The 24,196-nt window shown below is 44.7% G+C and overlaps 1 pseudogene; it reads left to right on the forward strand.

Annotated features, from left to right (window-relative positions):
* Positions 1-468: 468 nt before the first annotated feature.
* On the forward strand, positions 469-23,571 carry LOC115315954 (annotated as a pseudogene).
* The last annotated feature ends 625 nt before the right edge of the window (positions 23,572-24,196 follow it).

A 24,196-nucleotide genomic window follows, 5' to 3' on the forward strand; every position in this document is an offset into this window, starting at 1 on the left:
CGAGAGAGGAACCGGAAGGCTTGAATTAGAGATCATGTTTGGCTAGAAGATAAACTAACCAAAAGTGTAGAGATATCATTTTCACATTATTGGTCACTGCCAAATTGCAAAACTTCTGATCACACCTTGTATGCCCATGTAATTCAGAATGACACATTTTTATTTAGAGCATTGAGTTTAAATTGATTCATAAAACATCGTGTTAAAAATAAACTGCTCAAATTTTAACAGAATTTAAAACTCTTCTTTTCTTTCGACGTGGTCTGCCTTTATCTGTAATTACTGCATCTGAAAATGTCCTACACTCCTATCTGGCGCCAAAGGATTGTTCTACAGATGATGAGTAAAATCGACGGGTGGACGCTTATGTAAGAATACAAACCTCTTGTCGCAAACCACATGTTCTGTGGTTAACGAAAAAAATATTTCATCGCTTTAACAAAACTACATTTGGAAACGCATGGCAACATGCCACTTCAAGCATTTATACGTATAGCAGTACGCTTCTTTATAGGTCTCATTGCTCGAACACGGAAACAGACAAGGATGATTCAGAAACATTACCGCTGGAAACAGCTGCGGTCTTCCGGATTACTCGTATGAAAACAGCTTCCGCGTAGTTTATAAATACAAAGGATTTCCTGCTTCACTATATGACGGAAATTGAAGGTTTTGACAAAAGCGTTCACAATTGCATTACGTGTGTTTTGTATTTCAGCAAAACCGATGTTGCTACGTGCCAACAGGAGAGGAGGTTCACTTACGTATTTGTGTACTTCCGAGTAATAAAGACTCTTAATATGTAAACTAAGTTACGGACGAAATTACGAGACTTGCGTTATTACTGCCCGATTTATGCCTACTATTTAATCAATCTGTCCTTATCAAAGACTACGGATGTAACTTTAATTGGGGGAAAAACCAAAAAAAAAAATAAGAACGACATGTAAAGCCTCATAATTACGGCCAACGTCTCGAGGAAGCAGCCGATTGCTCTTAAGGAAGCGTCAGAACTCTGTGGTTTTCCGTTTCGAGTTAGGTCATTTCAGATCACTGCTTATAGACTTAAGAAATCATAAATATTAGTTAAAATTTCGACTCCTCGTGCATAGCAACCAAAGCAAGTGATTTTTTGCAATGCAAGCTTTGTATACAGAAAGTGATGGAGGTGATATTTTACTATTTCAATATTATTATCCTTTAACCAGTATTTTGTTGTGACTTAGAACCATTCTTTTTCCTTAGAGAACCAACAGAAGAACATATATTGGCAACAGAACGCATCTCAAGACTGAGTTGTCGAGAACCCATTATTCAAACTTAGACCTTTTTCATTGCGTACATCGCAGTTTTCAGGGGGCTAATCAAAACATTTTGAATTAAAGTGTATACACACTAAACATGATTAAACCCTTCAGGGTTTAATCTTTAAGCTAAGTTTAAGCTAACACCTTTATTAGTGTAGCAACACGCCCTAAAAAAGGGCGTGGTTCCTAACGCCCCTACACGAAGGCGTTATTCCGAATAGCCTTGGACAATACACCTTTTTATTAGGGTGTTGAGGATACAGTGCACCCTCTAAATTGGAAGTTCCAGCACCCGAAAGGGTGGTAAAGAGGCGCAATGACCAGCACCCATAAAATAGGGTCGAATAACCCAAACTGGTGCACGAAAAAATGGCTGCCAATGATTCGAAACATGCTTAATTCACTCTTTATTTTTCGAACAACGTTCTACCAGGATCTAGTCGTCTGGCCACCGCCATGTCTCTGCTCGTGCGCGCGAGTGCGTGCAATTAAAAGCTTGCCAAAGGGCAAAGCTACGTTCACGAGCACGTCACCCAGCTTTGCGAAGTCAAGACCGAAAGAAATAACTCTCCTTTATCCTAGAAACTTCACCTCGACCAAGACGCTTCTGAATCAGTATACTTGGCCCAGACTAGGACCAATACGCCCCTTTAAGGTCACGAACATTCCAGCCGGATATCATTTCATGGACCCTTTAGTTTCTTCAACCGAAGGTCCTAGTTCAATCTTCAACTTTGCTTTCCGCGCAGCATTTATGTTTTCTAGCACTGTTGACGTAGGCAAACTCGACAGGCTTGCAAAGACGGAACGACAGGGAGTCGATTCGGACGCAGTCGGCAGTTCATACTTGGAAACAGTAAAATTACCTGTAGATAAGGAATCAGGACTACTATCATAAGCATGCTTGTAGTGTACTTACAAATATTACAGCGATATCATGTAATCCGTGAAATATGAATAATACAATTCGGACAGCCCAAAACAACGCAAACACTATGTCGACAATGAAGGCGGTCGCTCACATTCAACGAAAGTCTTGCGGTCGCCGATGAGCAGCTCTTCATCTAAACGTGTCCAAAAAACACAGCACAATATTTGTATGAGCTCCGACGAAGTAAGAGGCCTTTACCGAAAAGTTTGCATGAGAAGTAATCGGGCGGTTCGATCACGATTACAAACCACGGCTGCGACTGCAACTCAGGAAAAGTAGGAGAACACTGAAGGGCGCATTTCGGAAACCGTACCTAGGTGGCCCCCTACACATTGCCATTTCTTGGCAAAAGGCGAAAACTAGTACCTCAGTGAGCCCATCGGAGCGTCAGAGCGAGTTACGTGAAAAATATTCGTCCAAGCATTTTTGTCCTTCGGAGAGCGGTCACGTATTTCTTTCCACCTCTCTGATTCACCAGAAATGGCCTTCACACTCGCTCACAGCCACACGAAGACCAAAAAGAAGGTGGGGAGGCTTATCAGAAGACGAGGTCGAAGGGGCATGGACAATGCAGCTAATCTCCCTCCGCTGCTTTGTATAGGCCTCTTGCGCTGCCCAAATAGCGCCCCGAAAAGGGACTCGTAAGGACTTGCTTTGGGTAGACCTTTTCGACAAAGGCGCCGCCATCTTGAATTGTAGTCACTTCCAGTATGGGCGAAAACATTGTTTTGTCGTCGCGACGCCAATAGAAGGCATTTGGTATATAAGTCTAACCGTCACACATTCTCGTTTTGGCTCCCCTCCATTTTTTTACTATTGGTAGGTTCAACCGTTTTTTTTATTTTTTTCGTCGCCCATACCGAATACGCCTATTAGGTGACTGGGGACGAGAGTACATGGTAAATGTTTATACTTGAGCGTCTCAAACTGCCACTCATGTAAAAGCGTGCCCGCTCTGGCGGGGATTGCAAGATCACAAGATAAGTAAAAAAAAAAAACGCTTTTGAAGCGCGGGTTAAATCTAAGACGCTGAGAGTATGAGACAAGATACGCGGTTTCACAAGTTCCGAAGAAAAACCGAAGAAAAAGTGTCGGGGACGCTAGATATTTTTGTGTCACCACACAGAGATACGATTCTCGTCCCCGAGCGGGGGTGTCGTGAATCCGGAACTTTCGGTTGTCCTGAGGCATTGTTTCTTCAGAAATACGCAGTAAGCTAAATTTTCAGTGGAGGTGGTATAAGTAAAGCCCCTTCATGTTTCAAAAGAAGCCCAAGGTGCATCGTTGTACGAGGCACGTGCAACGTGCAGCCTTGGGAAGATCACGGCGGCACAGCGCAGCACTGAGCTAGATTTCGGGAGCCATGTTCTTCCCAGAAGGGGCGTGCGGCACGTGTCTCGAGCACTCCCAAAACAATGAATGGTGCCACCTTTCCGAGGATAGAGGGGCTTTAGGTATAAGTAGTGCGAGGACTACTCAGGTGAGTCTGCACTACCCAAAATGAGAGCGCCACAGTTTGTTGAAAGCTTCAGCGCAGGAGGTCTCTCCCGGGCTAAAAGTAAGCAGATTCCATTTTGCTTATTCTTTTTTAACGTGGGATCTGAGGCGTTTAATAAATAGAAATTCCTCGCCGGCATGGACAATTCACAAAGGACACTCTTGAAACTCAACCAGAAACGGTGTCGCGTATGGTATGTGTCACGGAATTCAATAGCTACTTTTGCCCTTCAATGGTTATGGTGCTGTCCGTTCCCGTGTTTGTGAGTGGGGTGCGCGAGCGCCGAGGACAGGAGCACGAGCTTAGCCCGCGCGCGCGAGGTTTTGTGGAACACAAACCGGGGAGCAAGGTTGCGACGGTGTGGATGGTCGGCGCTGAGCAGATCCGCGGCGGTATGGTTCTTCGACCACCGAGAGGGTATTTGACGGAGGGGGTGTGAGTGCCTGTGAGTGAGTGTTTTTCGTCACTACAACACCCAAACCACCATGGCTTCTCGACCCCGACTGGCGGCGCAACGAACCGGACCTCCACCTGCACCTTGGAACGCTGACTCGGCTCTCCCCCTCCAAAACTGTATGACAGCCTCGATTTGACTTTTGATATTTTTTTTCTTTCATTCTTTCGTCCTGTGCGTCTTTCCCTTACTTTTGAATTATTTTATATAAAATACTGTTCGTAACGTCGACATGCTTTGCTCTCACTTCCTCCCGCCTCTCAGGATGTCTATCGCCAAGGTGTGGTCCTAACACTTGGACAGCGGTCCAAGTCAAATTACAAATTTGTTTGTTTAAATGGGATCTTTAACATCCGAACCTGTGACAGTATGTTAGGATGGCGTCGGCGCGGCCCATCCCGTTCTTCAAAAATATTGGGTGGACCAAAATGGTATCGGGACAATCTTTCCAAATTGAGGCCAATGTCGGCGTAATACTCTCTGCGGGCTGGGCTATGTATTTCCACGTCTTCGCTCATCTTTTGCGAGCGCAGGCTTTTTTTTTTTTTTTTCTTTTTGTTTAAGTCAAAGATGAACTGATAAAACTGATGCACGCGGGACTCGTAATTTTCGGCTCGTGGCGGACGGAGATTTCGATCGGAGTTGCAAAAACTATTCTCTAACACTTTCTAGTTATACGCGACTTCGTGTGGCGATTACTTATACTCGATCTTTGTAGGGCCGTACATCAGCAACAGTTTCACTACAGGAATAATCATGAACGGCTGCGGAATCATGGGTGTATTCGACTGTATCACCTTTACGCCCCTCTCACCCCGCGTGAATGAAGGACGTAAAATTCGCCCATACACCCATTTCACACGTCATCAGAGACCATCGCTGCGAGTAGGGCGTAAAAATGGTTGTGTAAGGGGTGTAAATCATCCGCGCACCCTTCTTACACCCACCGATATTCAGAGACCATGTAAAGAGGGTGTAAGAAGGGTGTTTTTCCTAACTTACACCCTGTTTACACAATTATGGGTGGAACAATGTTTAGTGTGTACTCTTGTCAAGGCGTCGTGTCCTTTCTAAAGACCCACTTTCACTCTTGTAAAAGCTGCGATGTTTTTATAACTTGTAAAAACCCAGATGGCTTTGATCTAGAAACATTCATTTCAACTCTTTTTTAGATAAACGATACGATGCAAATATATGTAAGGATTATACCTAGCAAGCAATTCATTATTTCAGCGGCATAGAAATATAAAATATAGCCGCCGAAGGGTTCGATCCTTGTGTGCCATAGAGATTTACTGCTTAAGAAAGCAGTGGGTGGCGAGTCGTGAAAATCACATTAACGCTTCGGAAGCAGTCGAATTTCGGCATTACTGAATAAGAGTATCGACAAATCAGTCATTAAGCAAGAAGTGTGAATAAAATAAGCCACACCCTGGCTGCTTTTTTAAGCCCTCACTGGCTACTCTCTAAGGAATCCGAAAGAAAGAGTCACGATTGGTTATGTGCGATCTAGCGCCAATCTTACAAGCAAAAGCTCAGCAATCACTGATTCATCGCACCTTTCAGAACAAACCTAGAGGCTGATAAACGCTTTGTCGCACTCCTAATCTTCGGCTGTGCAGCACTGGCCGACTGAACAATGTATTTTTTTAGGGTAATAGGAACTCCACTCGGTATTTATTAGTAAAAAGTAAACATGCTTAGGATACAAAAAAAATTCTAGAAATAAATAAATGTACCTTTAAGAACTGCCTGACTTTTTCCCATGCTAACAAATTGCAAAACAATTAATTGAAATGAGCAACTGTGTCAACAACATAACAATATAAAATCCGTATATTCATATGCGAATGAAGAGCAAGGCGATATAATATTCACTTTCAGCAAAATTGGACATATTTGAGGCTTTCTTGATGGTCTTCGAATTCCTTTGAAGTGAATTCTTCAGAAACAAAATTGCAAAATTTGCATCAAAAAATACGCAATTTTTTTTTTTTTATAAATTGGGTTCCCTACTGAAAAAAACCATTTGGCGCCCATATGAAAATAAACGGGTCCATACCGGTAACCGTTTAACCATACTGGTCACCAGTTTGTCAAAGGGGTCGCCCGTATGGCTCAAAGGGGTTCCCCGTATGAGCCATAACGGTCACCTATTTGGCAAACGGGTCGCTCGTCTGGGCAAATGGGCGACTCGTTTGGGCAAAGTTGTCGCACGTTTGCTCAAACCGGCGACCATGTTGCAAACTGCACCGGTTTAATCAAACGGCTCTCCGGAGCCCGTTTGATATTGAACGTACAGATCGGCGGCGTGGGCACGCCTAGCGTTTCAGCCGTGGCAGCCAATGTTTTCCGGAAGGCTGGGAGCGCCGGTTCATCGATTTCAGATCGTCCGTGTAATGCAAGTAATTATATTTATATTTCGATTGCGCTGATTTTCGATTATACTGCAACTAAAACTAGCACCTTTTTTTTTTTGTTTTACGTAAACGCGCGACGTTGGTGAGCCGATATTTTTGACAGACCTTTAATACTTTGTCCATCTTTGTTGCCTCAATTTACTTATTCAGCTCGAATCTCTCTCGCAGAAGACGCGACCGCGTGAAAGAATGTACGTCTAGACTCCGTTTCACTTTAATTCAAGACGCAGCGAAGGTAGCACGCGTACACGCGGCTGCAAGAACATCGAGCATTGCGAGAGCACGCCCGCCGTTGCAGCACTCAAACTACGAGCTTGCGCTGAGTTCTTTCTTCGCTCGGGCGCAAGCCGAGCTTCTGGCAGCCCCGCCGCCATTTCCAAAGTTCGAGCGCGCGCGCGCGCGCGCGTTTGTTCTTCGGGACTACAAAAACGCATCTCCCTGGAATGCCTGGGGAGAGGGAGAGGGGCTGTCCCGGTGGTCCCAGCGCCTTGACCTCGCCCCCTCCCTCCTCTCTTGTCACCCCTGTCACGTGACCCACAGCAGCGCGCGAGCTACACGCTGATAAGCATCGAGATCCGGAAGGGCGCGCCTTGCAGCCGCTTTTTTCTTTGTCTGCTTGTTGTCAGTTGCTGCTCGAAGTTCGCTCGTCCTACCTGCTTCAATCTGTCGCCTAACCCTGCGGTCTTATTGGGATGTCTCGACAACGTATTGGATGTGCACCAAAGCTATCACTGTTCGAAAAGACCCACGTGTATGTCGGCAACGAGCGATTCTTCAAAGAAGTCGCAAATTCTCGCGGTTTGGTTGGGTTCGGCAAATGACAGCTTGTGCGCCGCATCGTGTTGAAACTTCCAAGGAGCAGTTCCCTCTCGTTTGTGTTTGTGTGGTTGTCCTGCTTTGACCGTGTCGACAAATATCACGGATTACCTCTTTCAAGTCCGCTATTGTTATGGTAAGTGCACTGCAACCTACGTGTTGGCAACGATTGACCGTTCTTCTACGCGTACTCTTCTAAATTATCTAAAGAATTATGCAACGCCTATTCGCGCGGCAGCCAGGAGAATAATTTCCCCGAAAGTCTACCTGTATAGTGTTCACAGATCGCTTGCACGTTTGTACTTGTCTACAAAAGAGGTAATAAACTTCGAGGAGAATTGAAAACAATCTTTTGTGTCGGTTTTCCTGTCCACTTACAAGCACCTACGCGAGTGCATTTGTTCTACGTGTTTTCTCCATGTTATAAATACATTTATGAGTTTCGGGACGTCTTCAATATGTTTAAGATAACCAACCTCCCAGACGATACCCATTTAGGGCTAGCGCATAATTTGCAATTTCGAAGGGCACGTTCAAACGTGTGGTCACGTGCCATGTCGAACGGGTACTCGTACCATACGGCACCCGTATCAAACGGGTACCGTTTCGAACGGGTACCGTTTCCAAACGGGTACCCGTATCCCATAATAACGTTTGATCCAAACGGATCGACAGGTTTGATTCAAACGGGCGACCAGTTTGCCACCCGTTTGAATTTCAAATGTTTTTTTTCAGTAGGGTTGCTTTTAGTTGTAAATTTTAAAGCGGTGAATTGAAAAATTAACAGTCTGTGCAATCAAGTCATTAAACGTAAGGAATCTTTCATTTGAGGCGCAGGTAACGAGAGCAGAACCGTTAATTTCATAAAATTCAATTTCGTTCTAGAGTCATAATAATACCTTTGCGCCCCATGGCGGCGCACCTATATTATTCTACAGAATTACGCAAGTCATAAATATCTTGTAATTTAGTTATCTGCTGTATATCTTTTCAAAACAGTATGGCGGGGGAAAAGATCATTACAATACCCTACCTCTTGGACGGGAATGGATTTCAAGACCAAGATGCAAGTAACGACTCAAAAGTAAAAAAAACTGGCTCCAAGATGTCCAAAAAGAGGTATGATAACTATTAAATGTATGAGAATATAAAAACAATATTTCATTTTGGTCGAAGTGCAAGAACCTTTGCACGCTAAGATTTCTCTGCTAGTCTTAGTTGCAACAATTCATATTTCCATTTACCGGGCTTATATGGTTAACCTGCAGAAAAAGGTCTGAATACTGAAGTCTTACTTTCTACTAGAGTCACTAAATAAGCTACGCTTTCAGAGTACCGCATTCCTTTTCTTTGGCACTTTGCCGACAATGCAGCTGCTCTATTCAACAATATTCTGTTTCGCTGCGGCATCATTGAACAACAATAGTCACGTGAGTCGCTACCATCATCATCGCGTTTTTTGTTTTAACGCAACCATCTTGGGTCCAGCGATCCGCCGCCTGCTGCTGTTTTACTGTTCACTGCGCGCGCACGCTGGAGTTGGTCACTCAGCACGCACTTTTTCCTTCTTATGTCGAGATACGACCAACACAACCCTAATTCGCTGCCACAGCTGCGGGTACAGCAGCTGCCGCAGGCGACGGCTTCAGCCCGGCTTGGCTCAGGTATACAGTCGCTCCTCCATCTGCGGGTAGAACCAAGATGGCGGCACCTGACGCGCTTCAGACGCGTAGTTTGGGAGTTTCGGTACTCTGAGAGCGTAGCTTTATTTAGTGATTTTCTACTATCCATCTACTTCATGCCCCTTCCCACTCTATGGGTATAAAAATAGAACTTGAAAAAATGTGAAACTTGAGATAAGTATTTACAGCGCTTAAAAATACCATGATGTCGCACACAGTGATATTACCTAATTTATTGCAAGCAACATTTCCTAACTGTATTCTAATTGTGTGCCATTCATAATTAGAATACAGTTAGCTTCCTTTCTTTTTCAGTTGTATCGACCGCAGTAAGCTGCGATCGATACAACTGAAACTGATTTCAAAGACACAATAAGAACCTCATTTCTAACTATAGACATGAGTGAACAATTTCCCACCCCAGAGAAAAAAAATTCGTTGCCAATACAAAGCTTAATTATATATTCTACGTGTATTCCTCGAAGTAATTATTTTAGCTACACTGATTTGCCTTGAGAGTGGTGCCACCAGCCCTCGTGCGACTTTTGAAAATGTGTGTATACCTTCGAAAAATTTGAATCACCAGCAGTTGTCGGTGTCATTGAAATACAATAAAAACTAAAATATTTTAAAAATAGTTATATCGGTTGGCACACAATTATGATGTTTTCTTAAAGGGGTTACGACACGCCGAAAATAAAATGTGAGATTACTATTCTGCTAGTGCCCGTTGTATGTTCCTATATTTCCGCTTAATTTATTTTCAAGATGTCGCTATAGTTTCATGGATAAACCGATTTATATGCGGCACCCTCGTATCCGCCGCACTCGAAAAGACAGCCGTGATTGTTGCGCGGCGTCCCTTGCACGCACTCAGACTTGGCTTTCTTGGCGTCTCGAGGTACAGCTTCCTCGTTTACATTCCGTGTTTCGAGCATGCGGTCCGTGACGTCTACGGCATTGCTCGCTTCGTCGAAGGCTTCGACACTGATCAAAGCAGCAATGAGAGCCGTTGTTATCAACATATCTTGGAAGCTGGTGATGGACCTTTCCGAGAAGCGTTCTGCGCACGCGCGAGCGCCCGATGGTATGCGGCGGAAATCGGTACGAAAAATCGAGGAAATTCGGAAGGAGGCTGTTGATCAGCGAGTAGAACACGTAATTGGAGCATATATATAATTGCACAAAAAAAGAAAGTGGACGGAAGGACAAACACGTCGTTTGCGTCCAGTTTTTCTTTCCCTTCTTTAAAGTCGCGTTACGCACGCCCCGCAGCTCAGAGAGCCAAGAAACTGGTAGCGTAGCTCCCAGATTGGTAGCGCAGGTAGTTCACTTGCTCGATTTTTAGTTCGTGCAGCCATCGCCTGGTGCCGTCGGAATGTGGAAAAGGTCCATTCCGACTGCGACCCGCTGGCGACCAGCTTCGTCGACGACGAGTCACGGACGAACTGGTCCCCGTCGTCCGTAACGATATCGCAGGTGCCTTCGGGTGGAAGATCAAAAGGCCGGGGGCGGGAATAGAGGTGGCCTGGTTGCGTGAGAGATTTTCATTGTACCGTGGCGAGCTTGGGCGATTAGGGGGGTGCCTTGATTAAGAGAGCGTTCATCATCACCTGGTTCATAGACACCTGTCGCCAGTCGAAAACTATCATTATTTGTAAATTGAATATTGAAATTACTAGAGGGCTAAAATTTGTGAAACTTGGTGTATTTACTAACTAGCCTATGAGCATTCAATAACAAGAATTATCTACTCCTTTAGTTTTTTTATGTCCCTTTTATAGAAGGTATTATGAGATGATTAACCAATAGAAATATCGGCTTTTATGTATAATTTATATGTATACATATATCTGTATTGTTATTTTGTGTAAATCTGCGGCGGAGGGAAAGAACCTACCGATTTAGGTGGTCCAATAAATTCAAAGTCCCATAATAATTCCGCTATAAATATTTCAGACACCAGGTTTACCAGCAGCCATAATGTTTGCACCTCTAGGTGCCGTAACCTACAAAATGAGTACATCCATTTCATAAGAGTGAGGGAGAGGGACGATGGCCTCAGGATGGAAGGCCATCGTCTTTTTTGTGGCGTAGAAGCAACAGTGCGGTATAACTTCAAACCTCGGGAGAAAAACAAATATATATCACCGCGAAGATAAGGAAGACGCTCTGCCGCAGGATGACTTACACGTCACATCAAAGTACTGCCATTTATTCTTCTCCAGCAGCCAAACCCTTCTGTCGAGGCGACCTATATTTTTTCCCGGGATAATACGACGATGAAGAGGAAGGTGGGCTGTCGCAGGTTCCGTGGCAGCATCAGCGGTCGATAGCCTGCGACGGCCAGTTCGGATTCTCTGACACCCAATCATCATAACAATGTAAACACTTTTGTGGAGGCGGGATTTCAGAAATCAAAGCCTATTCAATAAGGGTTATATTTGCTGACGGCTTAAGAAACATAGGTCGTGACTTTTACCAAATATTCGGGACTCGCAACGCCCTGAGTCCTCTCCGTGACCTTAGCTGTAAATATATGTAACGGACAATTATCTATGGCACTTTCTATCGACTACAAAACGCAATACACCGTTAGTGAATAGTTTAAACTGTTAGCGTTATACCCCGTGTCAAAAAATAGCGGCCAGGCTCTTTAAATCGACCGCAAAAATCGGTTTCTTAACCTATCACGTTCCGATTTCGTACAGCGTTGGCCACAGGTGGTGCATTCTTTCTATAGAATTCGCAAAAAGCGAACTTACCTGAGGAAAACGTAAAAAAAAAAAAGGCTTCACTCCTATGAAAACGCAGCGAAGCCACCGGTCTTGAAACCATAGGGCGCCCTATGGTTTCAAGACCGGTGGCTTCGCTACATTTCCATAGGAGTGAAGCCTTTTTCTTTTTTTACTAATTCTATGCGGAGGGCAAGTTCGTCTGCTTCTTGCGCAGGGGGTAGCGGTGACGTCAGAACGCCGAGCCCTGATTGGCTGATCGCGACCCCCTATATGAGCGTCGTCTGCTCCTTTGCAACGTCGTCTGCTCGCAACGTCGTCTGCGTCTGTCTCACCTTTCCTGCGACTTTCGGAAGCGCAGAGGCCAGAGGCCAGATTCTCAAAGCGAACTTACGACGAAAAAAATGCGTACGACAAATTTGAGAGAAAATCCGTATTCTCGAAACGAAATTGTCGTAACTTTTGCGCAGGTTACGACAAAATCCTACGACAGCTCCGAAGCTGTCTTACGCACTTTCTACGATCAAATTAACATGGCCGACAACGTCGCTCAGTTGCTCGGTCGCGACGACCCAACGGACATTTATTTTTCTACCTGCTCTTCTTGCGCGTCCCGACTTCAAGCAGCAAGAAAAAAATGAAGAAGTACTTGAAACCGACCACGACGAACATGAACGCTGGATCCAGACACACGGAAAAGGCAACAAAGGCGACGATCCCACCGACCAAGCGAGCTCGGCAGAATATATAGGCCTAGCAGGCACTCCGACCCATTCCGGCGCAGCATTGCTCGGACGGTCCTTGGCCAAGACCGTCTGGCCACGACCGGCTGGCTTGCTGAATGGAATATGCTCGCGCGACCCTTGTGGACCCTCCCCGTATGAACAGTTTGATAGCTGAACTAAATTTCAGAGGTCAACCGATTCCCCTTATCATCTCGATCACCTTGTTTTCCGAAGCAGCGGTGACGAAAGCTGTCGTCGAAAAGGGACTCCTCGATTCTATCTCCTTGTTTTGTGTGATATAGAGCTCAAATAAACGCCGTATGGATTACCTTCGCAACACGGTATGTACACTTTGTTATTAGTATGCCATTTTTAACTGTCGAGCTGTATCAGTTTGTGGGGAGCTACGCGATGCCGGTCCAACCTTTCTTTGCCGAGTGTCACGTCAGTATCGAGTGGCAATCGTAGAAGATCGGTCCCGAAGCGCTTACCGAAACGCAGTCTGAATCCAGCACTTCGATCAAACGCACGCGTCCGCTCCGAGTGTGAACAGGTATTTGCGTCACTCTTGCTGACACTCTCGTAGTTCAAACGTATCTCTTTTAACGTCGGTTCCCTCCTGCATTTCCGAGCACGCGAGAAACGCCGCGGCGGTTTGTTTCCTTTTACGTCGCTTTGCAAACGACTGGCACGGGGCTTTTACCAACGATGACAGTTGTGTTGATTTCGTAGCGATCGAGTTTGTAGCAGTCAACGAAGCGTTTAAATCCTGTTAGCGTCGATATACCACTGCACGGACACGAACCCCAGACAAGCGGTGGTGGAAAGGTCGCCCGTGTTTATGAGAATCAGCTTGAACACTACACATTTACACACAGACAGGACAGGACATACACAGAGCAGCTATCAACGAGTGGTTAGCCTGTGTTTGTTATTAAAAATCCACGTGCTCCGAACTATGCCTAGCTCTCTAATTGGTTGTTCGTTTTGCCGAAGACGCCGTTGCCATAGCAACAGCACCGGAAGTCATCGTTTCTCCGTAGGAGGTCGTAACTTTCCTCCTCTCACTTAAGAACGCGTTTGTGAATACCGTTCTCGCCTCATCTTACGATGATCGTAACTTTACGAACTTCGTAGCTAAGTTGTCGTAGGTAAGAGGTTCTTTATGAATCTGGCCTCAGATTCACGAAACGATCTTACGCCAAAATTGTGCGTAAGACAAAACTGAAGAACAAATTCGTATTCACGAAACGAAATTTTCGTAAGTTTTGTGCAGGTTACGACGAAATCCTACGGAACCTCCGAAGCTGTCTTACGCACTTCTTACGATCAAATCAGCATGGCCGACAGCGTCGCGGTCGCGACGACCCACGGACGTTTATTTTTCAACCTGCGCTTCTGACGCGTCCCGACTCCAAGCAGCAAGAAAAAATTAAGAAGTACTTGAAACAGACCACGACGAACAAGAACGCTGGATCCACAAACACCCAGGAAAAGCTCCAACGGCCTCGATTCCACCGAACGCGACCAAACGAGCTGGGCAGTTAGGCCTAGCAGTCGCTCCGCGACCCGGCGACCGTCTGCCCACGACCGGCTGGCGTGCCGAATGGAATATGCCCGCACGACCTTTGTGAACCCTTCCCGTATTATACTTTGATCGCTGACCTCAATTTTAGATTAAGAGGTCAATTTCTTCCTCTTGTTATCTCCTTGTTTCCCGAGGCAACGGTGACTCTCGCCGGTGAAAAAGCGGTGAATCTCCGACAGACGCAGGAAAGGTAGAGCAGCCATAGCTTTGACTAGCAGACGTACAGCCGCCGACGCCGTTAAAGAGTGAGGGGGCTCGCCGCACACGAATGGAGGGAAAAAGTATTTGGGAGGGAACTTGCGGACACTAACACGCTCACTCTCGGTTCTAAGCAAACAAACCTCAACGCCCCGGGACACCTCGCCAGTGAGTCCTTTGACTTTCTCCTTGATGCGCGTCTGCTAGTTTTAGACAAAAACAACGTACCGCTCGAGTTATTTCGTCTCCCCTCTCTTAAAGACGAAGTGGAGTTCGCTCCGAAAGTCGCAGGAAAGGTAAGACAGGCGCAGACGACGTTTCGAGCAGACGACGTTGCAAAGGAGCAGACGATGCTGAGATAGGGGGACGCGATCAGCCAATCAAGGCTCGGCGTTCTGACGTCGCCGCTACTTCCTTTATCATGCGCAGAAGACGAAAATGAGCCCACTTGCGAGGCGTATAGAAAGAATGCACGACCTCTGGCCAACGCTGTACAATATCGGAACGAGATAGGTTAAGAAACGAATGTTTGCGGTTGATATAAAAAACCTGACCGTTATTTCGAACACACAGTAGCATTTTTTTAAATTATCTGATAACTGATCCCAGTGCTCAGGACACTGTATGTGCCTTTACTAAGGTAATTGCACTTTCTTAAAACTCGCTTCTCACAGGAGACGAGGGCGTAACTACTCTAATGCTAGAACGTTGTTCTAAAGATCTGTTGGTCTAATATAGTAGTTACTTAAAAAACAGTAGCCATAGAGACGCTGCTAAAAACATATTTTGTGTTGTCTGAAGAATGGACAAGAATGCTCAACATCTTTGTGAAGGTTGATCACAAGCACTGCGCTATAGTATATTCCAAGGTTATTTTTTTTTTGTCAGGCCAATCGCCAACACAGCACCTCTTTAGAGACAGTCAATTTATGAAAGCGGTATGGCCGTCGCTTAATATTTTACAGATAGCACACATTTTATTTTATTTATTAAAACGGAAGTCACAACTACTTAAATTGAAGCATAGAAAATATTCAGTGTTGCCATGGTACGCAGGAACACCAAGAATTATTTCACTTCTGTATTGTGCTCCCCATATGATTCAAACATAAAATGTTTGAAAATAAAAACACATCGGTCACATGATTACTTCAATCAATAAAACACCATGATATATTAATATACCAGATTAGAAGTTATCTTGATAGAAAAAAAACGACTGCAAAATAGCCGCAGTTCTAGCGTCAGGTTTGATGACAAACGTAACTAAACTTGAAAACTAGTTTTTTTTTTTATTTGATGAAAATTAGTGCGTACATAGAATATGCATTTAATGAAGCGCAGCTCAAATAATTACATTAATTTGATATATCAATGATTTCTTTATTTATGCATTTGGTTTACCTCAAACTTCCCTTTAGGCACAAACGCTGTTAAAGCATCAAACAAAAGAGGAAATCAAATTCGATATTAAAAACATCAGCCTGGTAAGTAATTTGCTTTGACTGAAACTTTATTTTATTCTTGAACCGCTGATGATATCGTTTCATAGATTTTATTAACGTTAGATTATTTATTTTTCGTAGAGTGATAAGGAACTTACAGGAAAGCTACTCAGCTGGACAAGTATGGGTAGCTGCGGTAGCGAGAGTCTAATGAATGCTGGCAAGGTCCTGGGTGCAATAAAATTGGAATCAACGTACTGGCCTCTCCAGTCACATATCATATGTGTCCTTACAAAGTGAGTACAATCCTTTTACAATATGTATTTTTTAGCCAAATCCAAACTATATCACTAAGATAAAAATAGTCAAAACTCGAGATAAAGAATTGTTAAAAGCAGGGTGTCGAACCGGAACCGAAGCGAACCGAAAACCGGAATCGAACGGGTATTTTTTCCGAAACTGAACCCGAACCCGAACCGTTATATTGCTATCGCGATGAACCCGAACCGGAACTGAACCGGAAAAAAAATAACGGTTACCGGCTCATGTCAAAACGGTTCGGCCACGCGCTGTTGACAATGAATGTGCTATCAATGCCATTTGTTTTTTAAGTGCCGTCAACTGACACACACCTCGCTTACATATTTTTCTTCTCCACTCAGTCTTAGGAATATAAACGCTGCATCCATGAATCTTGACAAACGCTGCATCCATGAATCTTGACATAGGAACCAGTATTGCGCTGGTCGCGACTTGCACGGAAGAAAGAAAATTGGAAAAAGCTGTGCAAAAAAAAACAACAAAAAAACAATCGCGTCACGGGATTTTATTTTTTTACAATCGCGTAAATCCTAAATGCTGCTGTGTGCTCATTTCATAACACGTTTCTAGAACGCGCGAGTTCTTGAAGCTTGCTTCCATCGGAATGAGAAAAGAAAAGGCTGTGGAGTTTGATAATAATGCATCCGGTTTCGTATAGGCACTTAGAAGCTAACATATTTGTGAGACAGCGAACTCTTCTATTTTAATATTTATCCTATTACGTCCTTCTGGCGTTGCGTTCGGTGAAGTGTTTTTCATATTCCGTATCTTGTTTAATGAAAACTTCTTGATAAAGGTCTAATCTGAGTTACCGAATGCTAGTTCAAATAAAGAAAGCTGTATTTTCTCCCCAGTGTTCCTTCAATTGCTTACACGCCGAGGTGGCGGGATAGTTAGCGAGTTCTACTTGTAAGTGGGTTTATAAGGAGGTCGCGAATATTACAGCTTCTGCGACGGACCCAATTAGATGAAGTCCGAATGCGTAAACGTCGGTGAGGTAACCTTTGAGTGCACATAAAGAAACCATTCCTGGTAGAAATCCCTGAGCCTTACACTACGATGTATCCCGTTTCGTATGTGCTGATTTCATTTGTTTTATTTGTAATTTATTTTGATGTTGCAATTTGCCATTTATAATTTCCGAACCGGTTCAGTGCCCCGAACCGCTGCGCGAACCGGTTCGCAGATCGAATTAATCGAACCGGAACTGAACGGGAACAAAATAAATTTACCTGAACCTGAACCGTAACCGAACCCGTATTTTTTTCGGTTCGACACACTGGTTAAAAGATTCCTCTTTTTTATTTCTGGTGATCCGAATAACCTCTGTGTGAAGTTTAGCTAACTTGTCCACTCCAAGGAACTTTTTTTTATTGCAAAAGCATTAGCTATCAGATGGAACGGAGCCGGCGTTGTCTAACTGCCTGTAGCGGCGAAACGGCAGTTAAATTTCCATTGAGCAAAAGCACGGCAACGCAGATGTTCCGTCCCGGAAGCCGGCGAGGGAGCTCAAGGTGAAAGCGGACGCGCCTCAAAAATAAAACACAAAGAAAAGCACAGCAACGCAGATGCATCTGGAAGATGCGCAGATGCGCCCGGAAGCCGGCGGAGTTCGCCGCACCTGCCCCCCTTGAGGGAGCGTGATGTCACCGCCGGAGCGCCGTGCGAAAAAGGAAGACTTGGCGTTCTGCTTGCAGGAATGCGCTGGGCATATAGGAATGCTTTCGCATTCCTACACGTAAGCCTGCAGTCTTAAGTGCCTCTGCCCATTTTTTATAGTGATTGTAACATTCATTAATCTGGTTTGAACACCGGCACAAATCGGAAAAGACGGTTTTTAGACAATACGAAATGCATATTGGTGACAAAAACTTAGAAGTATAAATCAAAAAAAAAAAAAAAAAGAGACAACGCATGTTTGGAGTAAAAAAATTACTCAGCATTTTCCGATGTAGTCGATGTTAAGCAGCGTAAGCGCGAACCAAACCAGCGCGTTTTTGTGCGTGCGTAAGCTTTGCGCTTTCCGGAAATGACGTAATTCGTGACGTTTTTGATGTTTCCGGGCCTGTCTCTGAGTAACGACCATGCGCGTTGGTTAAGACGGTGCGGCTAGGGCGAGCTCGCACGCCCGTCTTGGAAGGAGATCGCCCAACACATGGGCGGTCTCCTTCCATGGGTTTTCCCGTTTCGGATGGTCTTTTTGGTTGCGCCGAAACTTCCCGTAGAGCCAAGGGTAGTTTTGCATGAGCTCGATCAATTGAAAACACTTTCTCTGGTCATCGGATACGGCAGCATCTGCGGCCCCCTGCGCAGCTTCGTCTATCCTCTGGGCGTCCGCAGCAGCCCTCTTTTCAGGTGCAGAGGTCAACTTGCTCGCGTTGGAACAGAGGGAAAGTTCTAACACACAGCCATATACTTGCAAGCAAGCAGACAGCATTTATGCCAGACGGCGAAGAAACGCGCAGCCGGTACTATACTCTGTTTCATACTTAGTGTGCAACGCTGTCAAAGCTTTTGGCGCGAGCACGGGGCTTGATCTCGTTGATCATTTGCACGCGTTCTCGCGCAAACAAACCCATAGATGAAGTCACGCGCTCGCGCCAGTAGCTTTGACAGCGTTGCGGGCCAAGTATGAAACGGACTGCCTTCCACCTTAGCCTCCTCTAAAAAAAAGCCTGGCAGATCGCCAAGAGACGCGGTCGCCGAAAGTGAAAATGTGGAGCGGCAGAAAACGGATGAGTGGAGACCCATGTAATGGCCGCGCCGTCGAGGCGAGACTCCAAACACACTCGTTTAGAGCGATGGAATATCCGCTCGTGCTCCTTGCGTTCCTCGTGCTACCGCTTCTTTTCTCGTCGGGTTACAAAACCATGATTCGGGCCCTAGCCGCTGCAAGAGCTGTGCGCTGAATACGAGATTTCCTGAGAAATGAACTCTGCTACCAGATCCTCGCAAATCTGCGACCGCGCACTCTATGGCTGCGTCGTCGAACTGCCAGGCTTTGTGAGTATAAGGAGGCTATGCCTCCACCGATTGGCCGGGAGACAGGAGTGCCCTACTACGTCGCAGCGTGTTTTCTTGCGCCTTTAGAAAACGTTGAAATTATCCAACCTTCTTATGCGCTCCCGGAAGGAGAACGAAATCAGCGCGATGTCACGAAATACGTAATTTACGAAAGCTGCATGACCTACGCACAAAAACGCGTGTTTTTGGACCGCGCTTTACGCAACTAGGGCTGTGCAGTGATTCTCATGACGGAGTGACGTGATTTAGAGTAAAACAGAAGTCACATGATTGTTGCGGAGAGAATTCAGTGACACTCGTGGGGAGTTCACGTGATTCTAGTAACAAAACAAAACACAAAAGTCCAGTGAGTCTTATGAATAAGACGTCCGACACCATCAAAAAGTGCAATCAGGTGACTCATATGTTGGGGTCGCGTGATTCAAGTAAAACAAGTCATATGATTTATTTGGATAGAGTCCGCTTACTCTTGTGAAAATTATTCGCCTGACTCCAGGCAGGAGAAGGGTCACGTGACGCCACTGAGTAATAGAGGCACCACATTCTACTAGGGTCACAGTCCACTGAGTCACCGAGCACTAAGGTCTGATGACTCTTTTAGAGGTATAACCACAGACAAGTCAAGACAAACTCAAAAGGAATCAACGTTGACCCCTTTTGTTTAGAGTGTGGAGGTGCTATGAGCGCGTTGTAGACGAGCTTCCTAAGACCAACAACAGCGTAGAAGCATGACACCGAAATATTCAGTTTTCGCTCGTGTTTCAACATCCTGGCCCGTATCGGCTCATCGAGGTCCTGAAACAGAGCAGAGCCGCACCCAGCAGAAGATAATCGACGGCTGTGAACCTTATCAGATTCAAATCCATACACGAGAATCTCGCTAAGACTAGGGAACATTCTGCCCCAGTATGGAACACAGTCCCTCACTGACACACTTTTGGGCTGTCGCTTTTCTTAGTGCACGTAAGCTGCAGGTACGTTAAACAAGAGCGCATGTAAAAAAAAAAAAAACCTTTACCAGTTCCACTAAACTCGTCAATTGTGATCTTCATTCTTCATTTTAGTAAATAGGGTGCCACATTTGTATCGATATAAAACGCTAACAGATTAACATTAAAAAATAATTAAAAAGAAGGCAGGAAATGTAGCTTAATTAGCTTGCGTTGGGGAGGTTTTATATTACTAAACATGCACGAAAAGCTATACACCCACGCACGGCCCTGACGTCACATTGCTGCGGCGGCACTGGTATTGGCTTGGCGCATGCGCACATGCTTCACGCGAATCTAGTTCCTGGGCACGCGCAGTGCCTGCACCTCATGTGGGGACTCCGCGCTCGCCCACACCTTGTGGGAGCTTGTTTGGAAAGAGCGCATTGGCTTATAAGTAGGTAGTCAAATCTAACGGCACAGGTAATAATATAAACTCGTATAATGGCAAATAATATAATGGAACGACACTGCACATATTCGACTGAAAACGTTAGCGGCAAGTACTTAATTTAGGGTGCTGATAACTACGTGTCCCACACAAAAAAAAAAAAAAGAACGGCACGCATTTAAGTGTGTGCTGTTTCATTGTCCTGCGGTTTTGTCTTGTGCTGTTTTGCCACATGCTGATTTGTCGCTGCACTCTTCGAAATAGGGGCCGTAGTACTTACGCCTTCATTAGACCCCAGAACACTGTAAAAACTACAAATCGATGTTCAGTCCACTGACGTAGAAGCGACGGTACCAGGTTTCACGGGCGGTTTGATTGTCCAGTGATAAAACTTATTAAAATAGCTAATGCACGCACAAAACACTACGGGAAAACACTGAAGGTTCTCTTGGCCATGGTGCGAAACCTCGGTGTTTTTGTTCTCTGTAGTCTTTGATACGCACAGTAGGTACTGAGTAAGTTATATCACACTGCTATCAAGTCGCTCGTGAAATTTGGTATCGTCAGTTCGACGTCGGCGGACTGAACGTCGATAGGCAGTTTTTGGGTTTTATATATGGGACAAGGGTTATAAGTGTTACACCCACTATTTCTCAAAGTGTGTGCTATTTTGACGCGTGCTTACGTGACAGTGCTCTTTTATCGCGTGCTGTTTCGTCGTGTGCTGTTCTGCCCAATGCATTCCTTCACTCTACCACGACTCCCCTCCTCCTGCTGCCGAGCACAGAGTTCTATACTATCAAAAATTTAACTACAAACAAAATCTTCAAAAATACATACGAACATCCACATGCTTTGTTTAAGTATTTCGCTTTACGTACAAATATTTATAATGTTTAGTTTTATCATGTTCTACCACGAACTGCCACTATACGATTAGGATTCGTCTGTTTATATCGTGTTGTTACCGGCGTGGAGACACCTCTCAGCAAACTGTTATTTCAGAAGCGCTTTACCAAACTGAGGGTAGTAGTCAAACGAGAAACAATATACCCCGGCGATCATATTTGTTCTCATTCTTACACAGGCCCTTTGACTATTACATTTTAAAAATCCAGAAATGTCTTTTTTCAGACTAAAACTGTACCAAGACGATGAAATTAATTTGCTGGGTAAGCCTTTATTTCCATATCAGGAGAAATATTGTGATAGTATATTAATATTAGATTAAATCTCGACAGGAATGTTTTGCGGACATTGCATGTTTATGTATATTCATAAAATATATGCATAATCTTGCTTTAAAAGTACACTGTGATCTATACTTGTGAGACATGGTAAACGTATGTTGCATATGTTGAGGTTAAGAACTTTTATAACAAGTAGTATCTCAAACATCCCGATTAACTTGTTCCTATTCATATTCAAGGTTATGGAATGCACAAATCCCCTCGCACCACTACGGTGCCAATGCTTTTGACATATAATAGAGACAATGTTAAAATTACTGGGCATCTTTGACATAAACTAGTAATGAACAGGTGAGTCGTGTTTATTCACTGGTCAAAGTGTCCGTTGAAACCATTATTAACTGAAATCCTTAGCCTTCAATTAATGTTTTTTGATATTGCAAACACATTTTAGAATGGTGCTTTTAGATCTGGTTAATATGTAAATCACTCGTTACCCGCTATGTATATTGCCCCGTGAATGGCTGAGAGGAAAACTTTTCTTTAGTTCTAAAAGATTCGCGTTTACTCTGACCCTAATTGATTCGATGTTAGATCGGAATGTTCCACATACCAAGGGTAATAGATGAAAAGGACAACATCACCTTGTCAATTCAATCTCCCGAGTGTTCGACGCTCCAACATTCTAGACTGAATGCTAGAGACACTGAGTGCAGAAGATAAGGAGCCGAAAGTGGCCTTGCCGACTCACTCCCGCACTCACGCAGTATGTCACACCGACATGTCCACGCTCACCGCTGCTTTTTCGACGCTCGTTATTTTTTAGAGCGCAGCTCTTTGGCGCGCGTTTCCGGCTTGAGCGCCGTCGGCATAACCGCGCGGTGCAATATGGGATATTTCCCATGATGCACTGCGTGGGGGGATGGAGGAGGCGGAGGAGGGGGAGAGGAGGGGAGAGAGGAGGTGTATACGCTCCCCTCAGTACCCTTGCCTCCTTCTCAAGAGCTGCGCTCTAATTCCGCGTTACAGAGTGTTATAAACAGTTTTCATTTTTTTTTCTTTTTTGTTCAAGAAATGTCACGGATTAAAAAAAATCGACTTGCGCAAAATGGAAAATAAAGGTTTAACCGGCGAACTTGCGTCCAAAGCTAAAGAAAAAACAAGGGCCGTGAAAGCGGCAGCGCCACGGTGTCGGCCTGGCAGCTCTCTAGTGCGAGAGTGCGGGAGTTAGTCAGCAAGGTCAGTCTGGGCTCCTAATCTGCTACACTCGGTGTCTCCAAGATTTGGTCTAGAATGTTCGAGCGTCGAACACGCGCGAGACTGACTCGGCAAGGTCATGGTGGCCTCCTGCTTTATTACACTTGGTATTTGTAACATTCCAATCAAACGTCGAATCATTTGGGGGGAGAGTAAATGCGAATCTTCCAAAAGTACGGAGAAGCACTCATCTCGGCCATGCACACGGCAATATTACTTGGTGATTTCCATTAGCACAGAACTAAATTAAAATGTTGTACGAGAGAGGAGGAAAGGAGGCCTCAGTAAAATGGAAGATTTCGTGGGGGGGGGGGGGGGGGGGCATGCCCCATGCCGCCCCCCCCCCCTGCCCTACTGGCTACGGGCCTAGTTCAATCTAACGCTGGAACTAAAGCGGATTCTACAGCCTATACAGAAACCGCCGAGACTCTCCTTTACCTGAATTGTTATTTCTTTATATAACTTCAATAAAAATGTAACCTTCTTTATTCTGCAGCACTGCCCATCACTTACGTAATATGGGACAATACTTCGAGTAAGCGGTTAGTTTTCTCGTGTTCATGGATGATATTTATACAATACTGGGCAGACTTCTGCTGAAGCAAAATTGCATACTTAAGTATTCAGTAACTAGGCACTTCTCGCAGACCTCTCTGCTTCCGTTTATCGAAAAACGCTTTTTTTAGAGACTGACATTACAACGCTTTTTATTCAAATGGTTTAAAGTAGTGCCTATCAATTTCATTAAGGCGATTCGTTCCTAAAACTTGCACGAGAGTCCACGATATGCTAAACTGCCTGTCTGTTCAGGTTTAAATATTAAATTAATTTTCTGTCTTACCTTAAATGTGGGAACATTCAGAAGTAAAAATATAAATTTTAAAACACAGTAATATTTAAAACTATTGGTTTCTTATAGCAGGTAATATATGCCAGTTTCGCGGGCATTCAAGAAAAAAAGACTCTAACTGGCATGTACTGTTACTTCTATACCGAAAAAGTTTATCCTTAAACAACGTCCCGTTTCCTAGCTGTGTGGGGTTAACGTGGCACGCACAGTACGACTGTTGACCTGGGCTCTTTACGTCATTACGGACGTCACTGATGATCTCATCGGTATACTCGTCGTCATCGTAACTGATGACGTAGATCAGTGACGTCACTGATGACGTCATTTCCATCCGCATCGCCATCGACATCGTCCCTGATGATGTCATCAGTGACG

Source organism: Ixodes scapularis, unplaced genomic scaffold (assembly GCF_016920785.2).
Source record: "Ixodes scapularis isolate PalLabHiFi unplaced genomic scaffold, ASM1692078v2 PGA_scaffold4__175_contigs__length_147842914, whole genome shotgun sequence".
NCBI classification, from domain to species: Eukaryota; Metazoa; Arthropoda; class Arachnida; order Ixodida; family Ixodidae; genus Ixodes; species Ixodes scapularis.